This window comes from Pinus tabuliformis, chromosome 5_2 (assembly GCF_031772625.1).
Source record: "Pinus tabuliformis cultivar Carrire ecotype Pingquan chromosome 5_2, CPIR1, whole genome shotgun sequence".
Classification (NCBI taxonomy): domain Eukaryota; kingdom Viridiplantae; phylum Streptophyta; class Pinopsida; order Pinales; family Pinaceae; genus Pinus; species Pinus tabuliformis.
The window spans coordinates 740781936-740793244 of NC_142306.1; positions in this window are offsets into that span (position 1 = coordinate 740781936).

Here is an 11309-nt window from a genome sequence, read left to right on the forward strand (position 1 = left end):
AAAGTTACTTTATTCAATTCCCTGTAATCAATGCACACCCTCCATTTACCATAATTTTTGGATACTATAACCAAGGGAGAAACCCATCGGATATCTGAAATTGGGTAAATCAAGTTTACATTGAGTAGTTTTTAGAGCTCTTCTTTCACAATCTCTCTAAGATTTGGATTCATCCTTCTCTGAGGTTGTCTGATTGGTCTACTGTTTTCCTCGATATAGATATGATGGATGCAAGTCTTAGGGTCAATACCTTTCATATCAGTATACTCCCATGCAAATGCAGCAGAATGTTTTTGCAAGATTCTGGTTAGCTCTTCCTGTTGTAACTTTTCCAAATTTTTGTTGATATTCAATGTTTTACCTGGAAAAATTTCAACTATAGAACTACCAAACTCTTCCATAGAGTAAAGAGGCATTTTCCTTGATGACAAACATTCAATATCAAAATCTAACTGAAATTGTGTGTGGTCATATTCTGAAGATGTTTCAAAATTTTCTAATGTGTTCAAAATTTGACTATCTTCACTAACTTCAGAGATAGTAAAGACAGGTTGTATAATATCTTCATCATTAACCCATTCATTGTCTCCTACTTCTGTAATTGCTTTTGCTGGAGGATACAAATTGAATTTCTTTGTTGAACTACCATCAGAAATGTACATATCCCCAGATCTACAACTAATGAAAGCATCAACTGTGGCTAGCCAAGGTCTCCCTAAGATGAGTGGGTGCCCTGCTAGATTACTCTTGGGAGTCAAAATCATGAAATCTACTGGATATTCCCAAGAATCTAAGGAGACTGAAATATCTTCTAATACACCATCTGGTTTGATTATTGGTCTATTTGCAAGTTGCAGTAAGGTGGGTGTAAAAATAAGATTAGGAAGTTTAAGTTGTTCCATAATCTGTCTACTCATAATGTTTATAGCAGCCCCTAAGTCAATCAAAGTATTTAGAATTTATATCCCATTTATGTGTGTCTTGACAATTGGACTACCTGGATCCATATATTTCTGCATGGTAATCTTTCCCATCATGATATCTGCAATTTTTTCTACCAAGTGAATTCTTTTTGTATCTCTTGGTTTCCTACCTGGTCTTTTGAAATTCAACTCCTTTATTGTTTTTGCTAGAATAGGAATCTCTCTAATGGCTTGTAGCAAGGGAATCTTGATACAGACATTCTTCAATTCATCTAGGAAATCATAGTCAAGCAACAAGATTTGTTTTTCCACCCCTTTGTCAATTTGTAATCTTTCAGGAAAAGGAGGTGTGGATGAAGATGCAGGTTGCTCAACTATAGGAGTTGTGGGGGTTGACTCTTTTTGTTTTTATTTTTGAATGATTGGGTTTTGAAGGGATGCTTCCTCAGAACCTTTATTGACTTTAAGAGAATCCTCCTTAGAGGCATCTTGCTCTTAAACATCTATAGAAGGTTTTTCCTTTTCTAAAACTCTACCGGATCTAAGTTGAACATCATTAAGAGGAACAATCATATAGGTAAGAAATTGTTGTCCTTCTATCATGTAAGCATTTTGAGGAATTTTTTTGTTGGGATTTGGTAATGGCTGGGCTGGTAGTTGATTTGGCTTTTGTTGAAATGGAAGCAAGAGTTGAGAATTTTGATTTTGTTGAGAAGGTTGTTGTTGTGGGAATGGCAATGAAAGTTGTGGATTTTGTTGTTGATTTTGAAAAGATGGAGGATATTGATAGAATTGAGCAAATCTCCCATAAGGATTTTGTACCCCTTGTGCCCATGATTGATATGGATTTTGAGGTTGGGGCCAAGGTTGTTGCCAAGAATTCCAATTTGGTGGGAGCTGAAAATTCATAGGATTGTTAAATCCTTGATTTTGTTGCCCTTGCCAAGGTCTTCTTGAAACAAAACAAAGGGATTCTACTGAATTTGGATCTTCCTGAAAGACAGCTTTGAGCCCAGGAATTGAAGGACAATCCTTGGTCTCATGACTTTCTGAGCAAATCATACATGTTTCTACAACTTTTGCATCCAAGGGACATTCCCTTAGAGCATGTTTCTTTCTACATTTTGGAAAAAAGATGGCTAAGGCATCAGCTTCTGCTTTCTGCTTGTTTTGAATTTTAAGGGTGTCTAGTTGTTCACTAAGGCTCCCTAGAATATCAGTTTTGAACTCATCAAGCATATTGCCAATCTCTGCCCTACTTACTGATCCAGTTGCAGATTTGTTTGCTCTAATAAGATAAGGATCTCTAGGCCCTTTTCCGGTTTTAGACTTTCCCCTTGAGAGATGGACACATAGTTCTGCTATGTCATGTAGTGGAAGTTGAGAAATGTCTCCATTTCCCATTATGTTTAAAATATCCATCCATTCATCTCTAATGGCTTTCAATAGAAGGGCTTTCAAGGTTTCCTCGTCTAAATTACTCATTTTTTCTCTCTTTAAGTTGTATTGAAATCTTTCAAGTAAATCCTCCAAGTTCTCATCTTCTTTTTGCATCATTTTGAATACCTCAGCCGTATGATTAGTGGGCATACAATAATCCAGATATCTATCCAAAAACATTTGTTTCATATCATTCCAAGTCCTAATAGATTGAGTGACTAATCCCATGAACCATTTCAAAGCAGCTCCTTTCAATGTTGAAGGAAACAGTTTGAGTTTTTTAGAGTCTTCCATATAGTCATAGGTTCGGCACAAGACTTCAAACTCAAATAGAAATGTTTCAGGATCCTCACTTCGCAACCCATAAAAGTTTGGGAGGACAGATGGTGAAATGTTTTTCATTGTTGTATGGGTTTCCTCATCGGCTATAGGGAATCCAAATGAGTTATCTCCTTCCCTATTTCCCCCTTTATTACCTCTACCTCCTCCATTGTTACCTCCATTATTTCCTCTACCACCACCTCCATTATTTCCTCTACCTTTATCTCTACCCCCTCCTCCAAATAGAGAATATTCTCCATCTAGTACTTCTTCTGCCATGATAGTTTCCTCAGGGTCTTCTAGTTCTTCTATTAACGGCTGATGAGAGAGAGTCTCATCCTTTCCTTCTTCGACTGCAATATGTTCCCCTGTAAAAGTGAAGAAGGGTTCTTCTCCAAGATCAGATTTAGTAGATAGTGTGGGAGAATCTTCTAATTCACTTGTTGCCCCTTGAATTCCAAGAATCCTAAGGCTGGGAGTATGAGTCTGGGATGGAGGTGTATCTTGTCTATGCCTTGAAGTAGTTGGAGTTGTAAAAATTGAACTTTTGGCCCTAGCTATAAACCTTCCCCTAGAATCTCTTGCTCTATGCATGTCATTTTTTTATTTTTTAATGATTTTTTAGTTGGGCTAATAATTATTTTTCTGATCTTCCATATCACACTAGGTGCAAGAAGAGAGCATACTCAAGAAATTATTGAACTAATAACTCTCTTTTCAGATCCTCCATATCACACTAGGTGCAAGAGGAGAACATATATCAAGAAGTTATCAATTTTTCCCTCTTTTTTTTTGTAAGAAATCGGCTACCTAGTTACACTTCCCCGGCAACGGCGCCAAAATGTTTAGTCAATTTAGTATGTCCTAAATTGCTACATTAATTATCAATCCGGGGGTCGTAAATTGATGAAGTGTGGCGCACTGTATGTGCAAGACAACCTCTTTCTTACATTTTATTGTTTTCAATTTTATTTTGTTTTTGGGGTTTTCTATTTGTTGGTCCCCTAATGCAAATGGAAACCCTATTCCTAATTTTTAAGAATACTTTTAGAGGGCAAGTATGGATGTAGATTTAAGACAAGGTTTATGTCTATTATGATAACTTCCAGAACTTAGCACTTCAAAAGATCTCAAAACATGCTAGTGATAAACTTAGTACTTGAACAGGAATATAAATGTGCAGCTACTTAAATCAAACAAAAGATGAAATAATGATCATGAAATCACTGTCTCTGCTGCCCATATAATTACAGAAATAAAATCTAAACTATTGCACTCAAACGAACCAAAAATTGCAGACTAATGAAAGCAAGATCAATTTACTTCACTTATAATTCGATAGCTCGCCAAGTAGCTTTTCGGGGTTAAGCCATGGCACCGGAGACAACGTCAAATAACATGAAGAATTGATATCTAAATTACCTACTTGCAGATTAATGAAAGTAAAATAAAATCACTTCACTTATAATCCGATAGCTTGCCAAGTTTCTTTTCGGGGTTAAGCCATGGCATCAGAGATAACGTCAAATAACATGAAGAGCTTGATATCTAAACTACCTATTTGCAAATTAATGAAAATAAAATCAAATCACTTCACTTATAATCCGATAGCTCGCCAAGTAGCTTTTCGGGGTTAAGCCATGGCACTGGAGATTACGTCAAATAACATGAAGAATTTGATATCTAAATTAGCTAACAGCAACAAATAAATATCACTGAAATCGAAGCATAACTGAAATTGAAAAGCTTGAAACAAAGTTCAGCAGAGAGGCAAATCTCATGTCACTATTTGATGCAAAAATTATATGAAAAAGCTCGAGCATAACCTATCCTAAAACACACTGATCAGTGTTAGTAAAAGTATGCAATGCTAGAAAATCATGTACAGGAGTGAAAGATTAACACCATAAATAAATTATGAAACATATACAGTTAAACAAATTATGAAACATATACAATGGAAATAAGAAAACGATGTATGAAAACTTTACAAAAATGAAAAGCAAAACCTTAATCAGTAGGGGCCCTCTGCACGGCCTTTGGTTAATACGCTGTCAACCCAAAATCATGCTTACACAGTCATAAGAAATAGAGTTTTATATTGCAAAACAGAGGAAATGTCTTCTCGTTACAACAGCAGGGCTAATGCTACAGCAACAGCATAAAAACTAACATCAAGACTAACTATTTGCATTTGCAAACGCGTTATTTATAGAGGAAATTAGATAATTGTTTTTCTGTGAGGAATCTTCAGCAGAGGACACGTAAAAAGACAGAACCCGTAAGCTCAGCGTCTTGGTTGCCATGATCATTCAATCTACAAAAGGTGGATGTTGGATTTGCGTCGTGGAGACGGCCTGCAGTTGTCAAGAGGGATCCACGAATCTAGGAACGGTCTCGGACCTTTCACGTGCTGAAAACAGAGACCTATTTGTTGTAGGACTCCTTGTTTGACCGTCCTTTGACCAATGCTTTTCTTTATGAATTCGACTGAACAAATAGGAGCTTGTCCATGTCTAGATCATTTATGAGCTGCCCACATGCCTCGTTTCACTTGCCGACACCTGTAACCTATAGAACAATAAAAATAGTTGCGGAATCGCGAGTCAGCTGCGGAAAGTGGCTGCATTCCGCAGCTGATGAACAAAATATAAATCAAATAACGCACACAAGAATATAGTTAGAAAACCACTTAAATGCACTCCTAGAATCAATATGTAGATCTTTGATAGCTTATGAGGCACTGGTGTGGGAAAAAGGTCTAGGAAAGTATGTAGAAGAGAGGTAGTTTTAGGGCTCAACAGTACACATTCTGCGCATGTACAACTCAAAGCATCCACGCACATGGGACGAGAGCCTCCCTTACGTTCAACACAGCTACAATGGGGCTCTCCACAGTTCGACTAGCCACAGCACTTTTCAGGTGGGCTTGGGATTCCAGCCACTATGTCCCATTGATGTGGCCATGCCATTTGCAGCTACTCACGTAGATTCGGCCCATTTCCAGGTCGAAACAGATAAGGCAAACAGCTTCATTGATCACATCCAACATATTCGCCAACAAGTCCATGACATTCTGGAGAAATCAAATGCCAAGTACAAGCAATGACATGATCAACATCGGGTGCCACACAAGTTTCAGGTGAGCGACAAAGTCTGGTTGCATTTGCAAAAGGAACGCCTTGCCGGATTCTATCGGAAACTCAGACCACTCCGATATGGTCCTTACACCATTACCAAGGCTATGGGAGACAATGCATTTGAGCTCAGCATTTCCCCATTCCTTGGCCTGCACCCAGTGTTCAATGTGGACCGCCTTCAGTCATACTTTCCACCATTACTAGACACATCCGACATTGCAGAACAGCTCACACCCACAGAGTTAAATCCAGATTGCATGGAACAAACTGCAACTGATCGAATCATGGACACACAGATCAAGCACACTCGCCAGCGGAACATCCAACTGTATCGAGTTGTCAAAGCAGGCCAAATCCTTCACCAGGGCAAGTGGCTCACCAAGGACCAAGTTCAGCAGAAGTTTCCTCATCTCATGGAGGAACTTAACACAGTGGGGACCATTGCTTCCTAAGGGGGGAGGAATGATCCAGGTGGATATTGGTGGCCACCCGCCAAGTCCACTTGGACCCCCACCATTGCTTTTTTCAACTTTTCAGTTTCTTTAATTATAGCACAGTTTACTATTTTTAGCAGTTTTTCGGGTCCTGAACTTCTGTAGCCATTTTGAGGCCCTAACAACGTTTTTTTGGGAAAACTGTACATGGGTCCATGGACCCATGTTGCTCTTCCAAAAGTTGTAGTTCTCGGATAGGTCTTTCTAACGAGATATTGTGTGTGTCAAATGGACATTGTATGCCAAAGTTACGACCACGGGAAGTTGATGTACCAATTTACCCAAACGAGGCCCACAGTTTGGCGTTTCATCTTCTACGGTTAGGTTTTTAGATGTTTAGGGTTTTCCATTGTTTCTCAACAATATATAGGCCTTCGAACCTCATTGTAACAAAGTTCAGAGGCAGGTAGCCGCCACATCTCTTCTCAGAGATAAGCTACAATCACCCTAGCTGGTTTATTCCCATTTCTGTTTGTAAGCATATTTCAGTATTTTACATTAATGAAATGAAGTATTATTTCCGCCGCATCTCTGTGTTTATGGTTATCTCTGTAATTTTTTTTGTTCCTGTCTAAATCCGGATCAAAAACCCATACAATGATATTCATGTATACTTTTATTTTCTCATAAATATTACTAGGCATCTATGCCAACTACACATTATTATGTTATTTGATTAACTACCTAGTTGGCTTATGCATTATCCATCAAATACCAAGTGGGCTTATTCAATGATTATACCCACATTACATTCATTATCTCTTAGGTGTGCATATTATCATCCCTTGGGTCTATATCTTCTACTATGATGAGGCTTAGCAATTGAACATAGCCTTCATGAAGGTCAATGGCATGTTGTGGCTCTCTTTAACATCACTTTAAAATACTTTTTACATATTTTAATTATGTGTTTGCTTCATGACTATAATTTTTCTTATTGGTCATTATATCTACCATGCACCCAATGGAACATAATAGTATGATGTGTTAGGGTAGTGGATAAATTTGACTCAATCATGGAGTCAATTTACCTTTAGCAATTTTCTAGTTCTAAGTTTTGATAACCCATGTTTGTCCATGGTATTCTAATGTAATATAGCTTGTTTAAAGGCATTAAGGCTTCAATGTAATTTTCCTTTGACCCAAGAATAGTAGATCTATTATTTGTAGCTAGTAGTTGTTAGTGAAAATTAGAGAGATAAATGCATAACAATAAAACATGGACACAATATTTTAACCTAGAAACCCTTACAAAAAAATTAGCTCTAATACCACTTGCTAGTAAAAATGAGATAAAAATAAATCAATACGAACACATAAACAATTAATAGCACATGAACACCATATTTTATTGTGGGAAAACCAGTTGTCAATAATAAATCTACTATTCCTTATGGCTTAAAAGTAGTTATGCAGCCAAGATGGCCAACATCCTGGCCCTGCCAAGTGAGCCCTTTGTTCAACTTAGGCATATTACAATGGAGAATCCCTAGGGCTTTTAAATGTTTCATCACATGCAATCCTTGGGCTCTAATACATGGACCACCAAAACACGTCTTAAACCACCATTGTGGATCTAATAACTTTGATGATTTCACCGAGTCAAGTTCATCCTAATGTGATGAACAAAAAAGGAACCTATGGTGAAAAAACATGAAGCAACTACATAAAGGTGGTTCTACACATACCAATACCAATATGGGGTAGTTAAAAGATCACTCATGATCACCACAAGAGCATGACGACCACATTCAACCTTATTTATCTTCAGTTAGTATATTTTATGCACATATTTTGTATCTTCAACTTGAGGTATTTTTTATCCACTCCATTGTACTTAAAATTCTTGTAGTATCTATGTATGATGCCACTAGTTTTCCCACTCAACCTAATTAATGGGGCTTTATAAGCTTGATATTTCATCGTTGTATTATTATTATTGTGTCCTTCATCACACAATCTAAATAGAATATAGTAATCCATAAAGAAGATCGGGTGCAAGGCATGTACTTTATTATTTGTCTTACAAGCCCCAATGGCCCAAAGGTGTTGCACCAAATGATATGATATCATTTGTGAATAGGCCCCAATGTTAGGCTTAACTTCCATTGCTTAATATTATAATTTAATCACTAAAATAATTGTATAAGGATTTTGAATTAATAATATGGGTACTTACTTTGATGATGCTTCTGTTATTGGTCTTATAAACCCCAAAGGCCTTGAGTTGTTGCACTAAATGATCTAATAGGATTTGTAATAGCCCCTAGTCTTAAGGCTTGAGAAACATTAAATAAAATTATAATTTAACCACTTAAACAATTGTATAAGAATTTTCAATTAATAAAATAAAACATGTTCAAATAGAAAGTAACCATTTGTCAACTATACAAATGGATAAGTCCAATGGTTGAGTTCAAGCAGTTAAATGCTTTAAGCTTCATATAGGGGGGTTTTGGGTCAATTTATCGTGATGACAACCTCTGTTGTGTCTTTCTTCACTCAACACATCATCTAAGAAAGTGCCCAAAATTTCCTTCCTTGAAAAATGCTAAACTAAACAAATCACTAATCTATGTCTTATTAATCTTCAATCAAATATCATATTCACACTTCACACAAAAAAAATTAATAGAAATATCAGTGATATGTTTTTGCATTATCGTGTTTATGAGACATTCATAACTAAGAACAATAAAGAATATTATGAAAGATCAAATTCAAATATCAATACAATGATAGGCCAATTTAAAAAATAAACCAACAAAAACAACCTATCTAGTACCACCTTTACATTTATCATGTTTACAAGGCATTCATAACTAAGAACAATAAAGAATATTATAAAGATCAAATTCAAACATCAATACAATGATACAGTAGTTTAAAAAACAAACCAACAAAAAAACAACCTATCTAGTAAAACCCCCAAGTTACATATTCAAACATACATACCATTATACACTAGTTTGTGAAATAAACCAACAAAAACAACTTATCTGATACCACCTCTTCCAAAAATATTCCCAGAAATAATCCATAAATCCCCTCTAACAAACACAATATAACAAAACTAAACACAATGACTACTCACTAAACCAAAAGACTATCAAAACTCCAACACCAAGCACACTGACCATCACAGTTAACTGACTCAAAAATTACAATCATCATGCACTATCCATCCTTATAATAACCAGTATTTAACACAAGTCTATTGACCAAACTCTATTAAGACAACCCTTTGATTTTCCTCTAATTTTAACTATTGATCTTCTAATTTCTCAGTGAATTTTTTATATATAAAATGAACTCTGGATGGTTTGAATGTGTAAAGATTAAATAAACATCATTCTCATACACGTATACCCATAATCAGGTCTCACCTAAGACAAACACATAAAACCGGTTCCCTAGAGGGACTGGCATTTAGTCACACTGTTGTCCGCAGGATTGTTTATATACAAACATCAAAATACAACTGGTTTATGCGTTAGTATTATATAATAAATCTAGGATTAAAACGTAACTTCAACCAAGATCAAACTCGAACTAACCATGTGCGTTGATCTCTGGCCCTATCTTTGGGCTGTGACATACAAATAGTGGTAAAATCCCCCAAGTTTTTGTTTTAATTATGCGATTATAAGGCCATATCAGAGCACTTTCATGTGCTCTCGTTTTCATATTTACCAAAAAAAAATCTTAATAATAATAATCCCGAATGCTTGTAATATCATAAATGGGATATTTAAACCAACATAGACCTGTCCAAGATTCTGGTGAGCTTCATAAAGAAAATTGGGTGTTGAACTTGAAAAGAGGAATACATATCATAAGGTCATTTACTTGGGAATACATATCTTAAACAAAGTCTTTCGGTAGAAATCACATGAGAGAATTTTTTGGCTGACGCGTTTCAAACCAACAAGTATGGTTCGAAACGCGTCGGCCAAAAAATTCTCTCATGTGATTTCACTGAAAGACTTTGTTTAATTCATTATGGATCACAGAAGCTTGAATACAGAAAATATATATCTTCATGAAGCTGCTCTTTACTTGTTCAGGACTTTCTCTTAGCCTTGTTCCATCCAAGCGCAGTAGACCACAGCAAGAAAGGAACCCTAGTGGATTTTTCAATACTTCAACCTCACCCATGAACGAAGGAAGGCCCCTGTCAGCAAGTATGTGATTTGAAGCCACTAGTGGGTAGATCATTGGAAGCCACTTCCATCCAATAGACAGGCTAGCACGAGCATAGGCTCAACCTATTTAAATAAATTAATTAATTAAAATAAAAATAAAAATGGTGTGATTTGATGAAGAGCATACTGGGAAGTTAAAAAGCTATGTTGCACGAGACCCTTCCCCCCAAAAATACTCACGTACCCTATGTCCCCGTGTTCCGGGGACTTTTGGACTCTTAGGAAATGTCCCCAAACTGTTGGGGACTCCATTGGGGACTTGCTAGTCGTCACCAAAACGTTCCAGACATATTTCAGGGATGTTCCAAACAGATTCCAAGGGTTTTCTGGGAAGATTTCAGGGATGTTTTGGGAAGATTTTAGGGATAATCCAAGCACGAAGCTTCAGTGTTGACAATCATGGGCATTGAAGATTGAACGATATGATCATTTTTCCCATTCATTTTTTTTGGAATGCATTGAATCTAAAAATTTTGTACAAGTTGCAGCTCAAAACATGGGTTTTGTATGATGGTTTTATTTTGGATTTCTAGTGATTTAGATATTGGATTTTCAATGGTAAAATTACAAAAAGCACCCTCCATGTCAAGAAAACATAAAATACAATGGTTTAAAAGGATGATCCTTGTGGTTATTTTTCTTGTTCTTTCTTAGGATCATCTCAGCTTTTACATATTGTATGTGGGTTCGAGGACTCATTCAAGTTCAGTGCTTCCATCATCCCAACCCCAAGCATTGTGAAAACAATCAGATAGTTGTGAATTGGATTGAGTACTAAATGTTTAA